The 10,335-nt window shown below is 42.0% G+C and overlaps 1 protein-coding gene across 3 annotated transcripts in view; it reads right to left on the bottom strand.

Annotated features, from left to right (window-relative positions):
• fat3a (FAT atypical cadherin 3a) overlaps positions 1–10,335 on the bottom strand; it is a gene marked incomplete at both ends in the record, with an annotated part of 197,671 nt that overhangs the window by 138,419 nt on the left and 48,917 nt on the right. The gene's annotated exons all lie outside the window — the stretch shown is intronic.

Genomic DNA, 10,335 nt, shown 5'->3' with positions numbered 1-10,335 from the left:
CACGCACACGCACACGCACACGCACACACACACACACACGCACGCACGCACGCACGCACGCACGCACGCACGCACGCACGCACGCATGGAGATAAATACTTTTTGTCTTTGGTTGTTCTTAACTAATGTTCTACTCCCCCACAACACACTCTAGATAACAACTGACTGAGGAATAATGAGGGTCTCCCTCAGTCCGGGTCATTCAACCCACCTACACACACGCACGCACACGCACGCACGCACACATGCACAAACACACACACTTCTTATTTTTTTTTAATGGCTGGAAGAAGAGAAGAAGCCGCTCTGGATATGAGTGGGAGGAGGACTTTATGGCCTCTGTTTGCTTCATATTAGCGTTTGCGTCATATTAGTAGCTGTTACAAATCAGAAAAAGTATCCATATCCTCAGAAATCCAGCCTGGACATTATGTACTGTACACAGTTGGTCTGGTGTCCCATTCACAATCAATGAAGCAGCTCCAGCTTCCGGAGAGACTTAATTATTGTACACAAATCTAGATTAAATATTGTCAAATATTATGAAAAAAATAAAGTGCAAACTATTTAACGGTAAAGGTTATCTCCCCCCGCACTGCAAATAAAGTAATGGCTGCTTACCATGGATATGAAACTGCATTGACAGATGCACTCACTGCTTATCATGCTACGTATCATTCAGATACTGATGCCTGTTAGGGACAAATACCACCTAGTAACACATCTTATCTAGTAACACATCTTATCATCATCACCTATCCCTGTTTCATGTACTATTCTCCTTTGTACTCCTGTACACAACATACTGGGTACAGATTCCTGTCATAATAGGGACATCTTATTGTCTCCACCAGCCGGAGGCTTGGGGGAGAGTATGTTTTCCCCTCCGTCCGTCCGTGTGTCCGTGCGTCCGTCCGTCCGTCCGTCCGTCCGTGTGTACGGACACACGGACGGAGTCCTCGCAGTTTGTGTGCAGCTAATCTCAGTCGCCGTTGGCCCGGTCGCTGCCAAAGTGAGCACACACATTCCCTGGATGCCAATCTAGAACCTCTGCCCTAAATTTTTCAAATGGGCCTTTTCTAGCGCCACCTAGTGGCCGATGTTCGCAAAACACATTTCTGTGCACTACTCTTACAGATTTTGTCCAAAAATCCTACAAATCGGTAGGCAGTATCTCGACAGTCATGTGATCGATACAGATCTGTCCGATTTAGCATATTCCATCCTGATTGGCTAAGATTGGCTTCCAAAGTTTGTAGGATTGAGCCGTTTTGAACAAAATGCCTCAAATCCCAAACGCAAAGTGCAATTATCATGAAATCGCGCACACACGTTCCCACTAGGCCGAGGAAGAAATGCCACTTAATTTCTTTTAAATCAGCCTCATGGTAACAGGCCGATTTGTGGTTTTACCTATAACTCCACCGATCAGTTTCAAACTTTGTAAGCGCACTCCCTAGAGGCTAAGGATTAACCTTTGCCCTGCATTTTTCACATCAGACTTTTATAGCGCCACCTTTGGGCCAACATATGTAAAACACAATTTTGGATATTACTCCTTGAGATTTTATCCAAAAATCACGCAAATCGGTACACAGTATCTCTATAGTCATGTGATCAAGTCCGATCCGTCTGATATTTCATATTCCATCCTGATTGGCTAATATTAGCTTCCAAAGTTTGCAGGATTGCTCCGTTTTTGAACAAAATGCTTCAAATCATCAACGCAGCTTGTGATTACCGTGAAATTTGCCACACATATTCCCACTAGGTCAAGGAACAAATGCTACCTTTTTTCACATTGGCCTGTTATAGCGCCAACAGCAGGTAGACTTTAATAAAACACATTTTTGGAACACAATGCTTCAAATCATGCATGCAGCGTCCGATTTCCATGAAAGATCTATGGTGAAGAACATATGCCACCCTTTTTACATTGGCCTATTATACAGTAGCACCACCAGGACACACAGCCTGGTGGAGACCTGTGCTCGGAAGAGCACTGCTTCTAGTTTTGAAAATGTTAACATACCATAGAGGTACTGTACCATAGTCACGTTGAATGTATGGCGGCCAATACCCTGATGTATAAGAGCAATTTATTTTCCGCTTTACACTCTGAAATACTCACACAAATAACCATGCCAATTCACTATTATCTTACATTTGCTTGTTAACTTATAATCACTCAAATCAAAATGGATACCTCATTTAAACCTGCAAGAGGCTGCAATTGGTTAATACAGTATTAGGAAAAGGACAAATCTAGTGTAATAATCTATTGCTCTCTGGTTCTGTGCAAAATCTCAAGCCTACAGTTCCAATCAAGATGAACACATGTTCCAGTTTGTTCAAACTCAGCACATTTTAAATCTGAACAGTCCCTCTCTGTAGGTTCAGTGAACAAAGAAAGAAAGCAGTGCCAAGAAGCTGTCTGTGTCCACAATATTTGCAAACAAAACTATGGTAATATGATTTGTGTCAATATCATGCAGCCCTGCGTAGCTCTCAGTTCCATCCTCACATTCTCAGTTGCACTCTGCAGTAAGAACCACGCTGTCACTGTGCCAAGTGGACATTCAGCTCCCTCTAGCCCTCCACATGGTGGAACACCATTTTAGCAGCATTTTATTCTTTTGAAATATGTCCAATTTATTTAACAGTAAAATGCATATTTTTAAAGGAAAGGCAAGGAGAGGGAGAGGAGATTACATGCAACACAGGTCATGAGTTCTATTTGAGAGCCATTATATTACTACTACTGACTCTGTGGTAAACCTATCAACTGGCTGAGTGACTAAGATAGCCCCCCCCCCCCCCCCCCCCCAACCGAGCAGTGGTTCTCAAACTTGGGGTCGGGACACCAAGTGGGGTCCCCAAATTATTTTATGGGGTCCCAAGATGATTAGCTAAACGAAATGTATTTTTCTCACTCAACGGTAAAGCCAACATACAGTATAAGTGTATAAGGGTATCTGCTCATTTATAAAGTGACAATTTAAGGACTTTCAAGAAAGTTTTAATACCAAACTGGCCAAACTGTCAAATATTAAGTAAGCAAGAGGCGAACATTGTGAAAATAGCCGATCTACATGCTCACAACGCCTCGCAGTGCGAGGCATTGTGAGCATGTAGTTCGGCAATTTTCACAATATGTATCTGTGGAACCGAGTCACATTAAATGTAATATCTACAATTCCAAGTGCTTGTCAGGGTGGGGATCCCCAGTTCAAAGATGTTTATTTTGGGGGTAACGGCCTAAAAAGGTTTGAGAACCCCTGGACTAGAGCACGTACCCCTCTCCTTCCGACTCCCACCCGTCTTTTTCCCCCCTCTTTTTTGTAACTACGCGTCCACCTGGCCCCCTTTGCACCTCATTACAACAAGGTTACACGTGACGACTGTGATACACGCGTGGTGACTTAGAGAATTCCACTGCTTTCACACGTAAGTTACTATAATTTCCCTCAGATTGTTTACAAATTCAACTAAATGGTCAGTTAAGGTCAGTTTGTACACTGCCAGAGTTACAAAAGGATACATGAACAATAAGGATCTCTCCCTTCCTTGCTTCCTACTGTATACAGTATCTCTTACCCACAGTTATGTGGGTAAGAGATACTGTTAGGGCTGTCATGACATGACATTTTACATGACGATTAATTGTCACTCAAATAATTGGCGATTAACGATTTAATTGTGTTTTTGTCGTTGATAATTACATTTCTGTTTGGCTTTTAGGCTTTGAAGTTGTACATGGTAGATATGACACATAACCTAAATATACAAAGAAATTACTGACATATTTGACAACTTGCTACTTAAAAAATCACTTTGATAGTGGAAATAGCCGATCTACAAGCTCACAACGCGAGCTTGTAGATCGGCTATTTCCACTATTTCGGAAATTTTTCAACATTCACGATTATGACGATTATGACAAAATAATTGCGATAATGTCAAACAATCACGATTAGACGATTATGTAATAATTGTGACAGCCCTAGATACTGTATACAGTAGGAAGCAAGGAGGGAGAAATGAGCACTAAATCATTAACATTACATTAATCTCCTCCTGACGTGATTGAACACACACACACACACACACACACACACACACACACATACACACACATGCACCCGCTCAATGGAAGCATACCGACGTGCATTGACGCAGAGTTGCTCTACACATGCTGTATCATCATTAAACACACACTCCCAGCTACACCATCTTACTGTTTCTGTCCTGTGGGAACACTGAATGCCCAAGGTTAGCTGTAATTAAATCAGCTTTGCCCCCTGCATATTCTCTCCTATGTTTATATTCATCCCCTTTTCCCCCTCCTTCATGCTGTCTGTCTACTATAGGGATGGGACGATACGCGATATTATCGTTTATCGTGATAAAAAAACACTCACTCTAATCGTATTGTGGAGATTAAATTTATCGTGATATCGTCCTCCGTCATGCACTGGGATCAATTCACCTTTTATTTGCCGCCGAGCTGCATATCCGGTACCACTTAAACCCTCTATAATTGGTAAAAGGTACTGTACTTATAATATACGTACGTCTTTTTTTCACTCTCTATCAAATGTCTTTGCCAAAAAATAGCCGATCTACAAGCTCACAACGCGTCACGTTGTGACGCGTTGTGAGCTTGTAGATCTGCAATTTTTTGGCAAATGTTCCGCCCCAGGATAATGGATTTTGATTATCGTAATAATATCGTAAATCGTGATTTCTTTTGTCACAATAATCGTGATGTGAAATGTTCATATCGTACCATCCCTAGCATCTACTACCCCCCCTTTGCTGCAGTACAATTAATAGCTAGGCACCCTGGTAGAACATTGCTTTTAATAGCCTAAGTCGCTACTTACATGCCTGCTTTTCAATTAGGAAGCCTGGAATTAACTACAAATGTCAGGGGTGCGACATATGAAAACAGAAAAGTAGTAGAGAGAGGCGTGTATTGAAAGCGAATGATGAGAAGAAGCAGACAGACTACACACGCCCTTGCTCTGAGGTTGCACACAATAAAAGGCAGAAACTAACCAGACCCGCCGCATTGACATGGCTCTGTGCTCCACTACACATGTCAGACCGCTGCAGCGTACTGGATCACTGGACTAGTTTCCACAGGACCAGGGGCGTCACGTCACACTGGGGGGGGGGCACTGAGTGCCGCGCTGCGAGCTTGTAGATCTGCTATTTTTGAAAAGACGTGAAAATGTGTGCAAATCTTTGATTAATTATGTGTATTTTTTAAGTGAAAAACTAAACAAAGATTTTGAGATGGGGGTCCGTGGCCAAATACATATCATTTTGGGGGTCCTTCACATGAAAAGGTTTGAGCACCACTGACATAGAAACATATATATATATATATGTCACGGTTTTAAAGAGAACCAGGGCATTCGAGACGCGGAGCACTCGTGGTGCGGCACGGGGCGGAGCAAGCGGTCGCCAATACAACGTACTCCAGGCGGTGCGCCGCTCTATTGTCCACGACACTGCGAGCGGCTACCGAAGCCCCCCTGTATCCACGAAGCCCAAACGAGTTACGAGGCCCCCCTGGGTCCACGAAGCCCCAAGCGGCGCGAAGGCCAGCGGACCTTGGTCCTGCTCTTCGCCCCCGAGCGCCGCAGGCGCGAGTGGCCGCGAAGAGCGGGCCAGGGCCGCGCGGCCGGCGGAGCGCCGCGCGAGTTACGAAGCCGTGGTGAATGCAATCGTTATATTTATGCCCAGGCCGTAAGGCCTGGGCAAGCGCACGTTAAACGCCCTGTCCAAGTGACTACAATGGAGCTAATGGCTAGGCTAGGCTAGGCTAGGCTAGGCTAGGCTAGGCTAGGCTAGGCTAGTAAATAAAGAGTAAACACTTCCGGTCTGCGGCGAGTTCAAAGCGTGACGTAACTCTCTTATCCAGTGGCTGACGTCGCCATCTGGTGGTGATTAGTGTGTGGTGAACTACAAAACGAGCGCTCTTACCGAGGTCTCCCTGAGTTACCCATTTACCCTGTAACATATATATATATATATATATATATATTTTTTTTTTTTTTTTTTTTTAACCTTCGAAGGATTTAGAAGACATTCATAGAATCGTGTCAAAAATATTCAAAGACCTGCACAAATGTTCACGATTTTTCAAAAATAGCAGATATACAAGCTCGCAGAGTGGCACCGGGAGCTTGTATATCTGCTATTTTTCAGTGGTTAAAGCACAAAATGATGCGTAATAATGCGTTCCCATTCATGGGGGGCCCACAGTGACTCCTTGTACCCAGGGCCCAGAATTTGGTGTGACACCCCTGCACAGGACGGACGGACGCTTGCACAGTTTATGATGCATCATGTTTTGAAGGACCTACGAGACATTACACTCATATCCTTAACCTGCTGGCCATACTTTGCTACCATAATAATAAACCATACTCAGCAAAAGAGTGCAAAAGGAGGTCACACTTGACAGAACATAAAGGTTGCATGCAAAGTGGTGCAAGGAATCTAATAATAATATAATAAGACATATGGTACATCTCGACTATGAATCTTCTTGCTCCCGTGACCCAAAATGGTCACAGATCTGACGAGCATTCCCTAAGATATAATTAATTTTGACAAAACACAAACAACAAAATCAACACTTCGGCTGCTTGACTGAACTTTGGCGGGAGAATTGTTTGTTTGCTCATGACATACAAAGAGATGTCGTCATCATTTTATGTTCCTGGTTTACATTAGCCTGGCTCCAGCCAATAGACCCGCCCACTCTCTGAGTGAACTGCTTCTCTTGGTCTGGTTTTGTCATATGACGCGTCTCTTTCTACCGAAACCGACCGAAACCGACCAATGAAATCAATGCAATACGGAGGAGCGGTGCGTCTAACTTTTGAAAATCAAGAGAAACAGTGGAAACACAACCCCTCCTACCAGATCTCTTGTGATTGGGAATTTCAAATTTTAAATCCCCTCCCCTTTTCAATCAAATAGAATGGGGACAACTTCAGACTCAAGCTCCAGCGTAGAGTCTGAAATCAGGCTAGGTTTACATTTCAAGTCCTGCTGGGGTCTTTAACTGGTTTCACATACTACCCAAGTTTTGCACTGACCTGATATCTATTGTTGACGGTCATAGTATTTCTGCATTAATCACTCTCACGTTGGCGTCACTATTTTGGGGGCGCAAGGTAGGGCTGTCGCGATTATGACATTTTACATGACGATTAATTGTCACTCAAATAATTGCGATTAACGATTTAATTGTGTTTTTGTCGTTGACAATTACATTTCTGTTTGGCTTTTAGGCTTTGAAGTTGCACATGGCAGATATGACACATAACCTAAATATACAAAGAAATTACTGACATATTTGACAACTTTCTACTTAAAAAATAACATTGATAGTGGAAATAGCCGATCTACAAGCTCACAACGCGTCACATCGCGACGCGTTGTGTGGTGGTGGATCTGCTATTTCCAAAAAATATATATAAATTCTTTTAATATATGAACATTTTTCAACATGGAAACGATTGTCAAATAATTGCGATTATGTCAAATTGCGATTATGTCAAATAATTGCGATTAGATGATTATGTAATAATTGTGACAGCCCTACTCTCCAGCTGGCGTCACTATTTTGGGCGCACGGTAAAAAAACAGGCAATTAATTGCAACAAAGTGCTATAATGACTATCACACACCCAGGTCTTTTTTTTTACAGACCCAATATGTGTGTAATATTCCTGAGACAGCAGCACTCGAGAAGCCAGGCCTGTGGCTTCTGGCTCACCTCTCTGTTGATAAAATCAAATAAACTAAACCCCAAAGACCCGCAAAGACTACGACTTCTCCCAATCCATTACATGTGCTCTGGTAAACCACTTATGTCTTCAACTGCGTGTGAAGCTGGAGCTTGCAGATTGTCTATTCTCACCACGTGACACCATCGTACAATGAAGTATAAAACAGGGAGAAGTTGTTTTAAAATTTTAAAATTCGACCCCACCCAATGTATTTTAATTCGGTGATTTTGACACCTGAATCTCCACTGTTTGTTTTAATCGCCCTTCAACGTGCTTTGACATAATTAATTTGTCTAAAAGATTTAGCCATTTCTGGAAACAGACACAATGGAGAAAATATCTCCCTATTAATAAGAGACATGGAGAAAATCTAAAATCACGCAAACCGGTACACAGTATCTCTACAGTCATGTCATCAAAATGCATCTGTCCCATCTAGCGCCACCATCTGGGCGATTTTTTAAAAACACATTTTTTGGACACTGTTCCTACAGATTTTGCCCTAAAATCACGCAAAGCGGTACACAGCATCTCTACAGTCATGTCAGCAACACGGATCTGTCCCATTTCCCATATTCCATCCTGATTGGCTGCTTGTCTCTCCCCGTCTCTCTCTCTGTTTCCTGTCAATCTACACTTTCAACTATAAATAAAGGCAGAAAAGCTTCCAAATAATGTCCTTGGTACATTAACTTGCCAGCAGATTGCAAACATAAATTGTATGTATAATAAAATATAAATCACAAGAACCATGAGCCATTTGGCCAATCACACTAGACACCAATATTTGCATTGGTGTCTCTAAGGTAATATATCAAACGGCTATTTTCTGCAAAGGTTTTTCCAGAATACAGATGCTGGGATTTAAGTGGTTAAAAAAAAGATTGGACACCCCATGCTAAGCTTGGCATGCACAACACATAAAGTAATGAATACTGAGCAACTATTTAAGAGAGTATTGATAAAGTTGATAACATGCCAAGAGCAGTGCATGTCATAACAAAGCATTTTCAGATGCAGTATAAAAAGATTATATTATCTCAATAACTTCTGCCTCTAACCCCAAAGTAATTATTTACTAACCCTGTCTGGTCATCAAAAGGCCTACAGACTTGAACTGAACACAACCTAATGTGAACATCAGCAGAGGTCTTTTGGCAGCACTCCTTCTTGACTTCCCGTGTAGCAGAAAACTGAGGGAAATTCAATAGGCCAATGCGAGAGTCTTGGGCTTAATAGGAATTAGGAAAAGATTAATTAAGGTTGTGATTAGTGTTTCCACTAATCCAGGGTGAGGGGAGACTATTTCTCATTCATAAGAGTGCATTAAATTCCAACACTGCCCACTGCAAATGTCTGCGTTTACATTCTAGATAGCTTGAGGACAACATATTCAATTTGTTATATTATTAGCCAGCATATAGCCCAAGGCGTGAGCACATGCTCGGCAAACGGCTATCATCGCCCACCTCATAATCATGGCCTAATGTATGTACACACGTGCTTGTGTTAAGAATGCAGATGCCATTCGCGTAATCCTTGTGATCTGCTTTTTTCCCAACATGCAGTGCACACAATCACACATGTAGGGATGGGACGATATGAACATTTCATATCACGATTATTGTGACAGAAGAAATCGCGATTTACGATATCACAAAAAAAATAGCAGATCTACAAGCTCACAAAGCATCACAACGTGAGTCACGTGACGCGTTGTGAGCTTGTCGGCTATTTTTTGGCAAAGACATTAATAGGGTGAAAAAAAGGCTGTATCAAGTACGTATATTACAAGTACCTTTTACCAATTGAGGGTTTAAGTGTTAACGGATATGCAGCTCAGCAAATAAAAGGCGAATTGATCCCAGTGCATGACGGAGGACGATATCACGATAAATTAAATCTCCACAATACGATTATCGTGAGTGTTTTTTATCACGATAAACGATAATATCGCGTATCGTCCCATCCCTAGACACATGTACTGCTCCACATCTCATCATCCTCCACTTCCACTATTACCATACAAATTAAAAAACACTGAAGGATCAGAGAGAGGCCTTAAAGATTCCTACACCATTCACTTGAGTGCCGCAGCCTACACATGTCAAATTATCACAAGGCCCATCTGCATTAGACCCATTTACAAATGGCAGCTTCAAAGACAGAGCTCACACATGGTATTAACGCCTCGCTTTCCTTGAGCTGTAGCACTAAGGCAACATTAAGAATTTACAATATAATAGTCATGAACCAAATGCCAATGTTCATTACGTCTCCATTTTGTTGGAACTTCTCTAATCTATTGCAAACACACAAAATGTGTCTGGCACACAAAATGTGTGGCAAAGAAGTGATTGTTCAATGTGGGTTCAATGTTCCCCTCTTTTCATTAAAGTAGAGAATCAGAGCTATAACATTACATTACGTTTTTGATCTAATAGTTTTGGAACACCATTCTGCTAGAATGAATGTGAATTAAAAACTAGATAAAATGACCTTGAATTGGAAAATACAGTGA

The sequence above is a fragment of the Nannobrachium achirus genome, assembly GCF_963921795.1.
Source record: "Nannobrachium achirus genome assembly, chromosome: 8".
NCBI classification, from domain to species: Eukaryota; Metazoa; Chordata; class Actinopteri; order Myctophiformes; family Myctophidae; genus Nannobrachium; species Nannobrachium achirus.
Note: the sequence above shows the minus strand (reverse complement) of the source record. Positions and strands in the feature narration are given on the sequence as shown.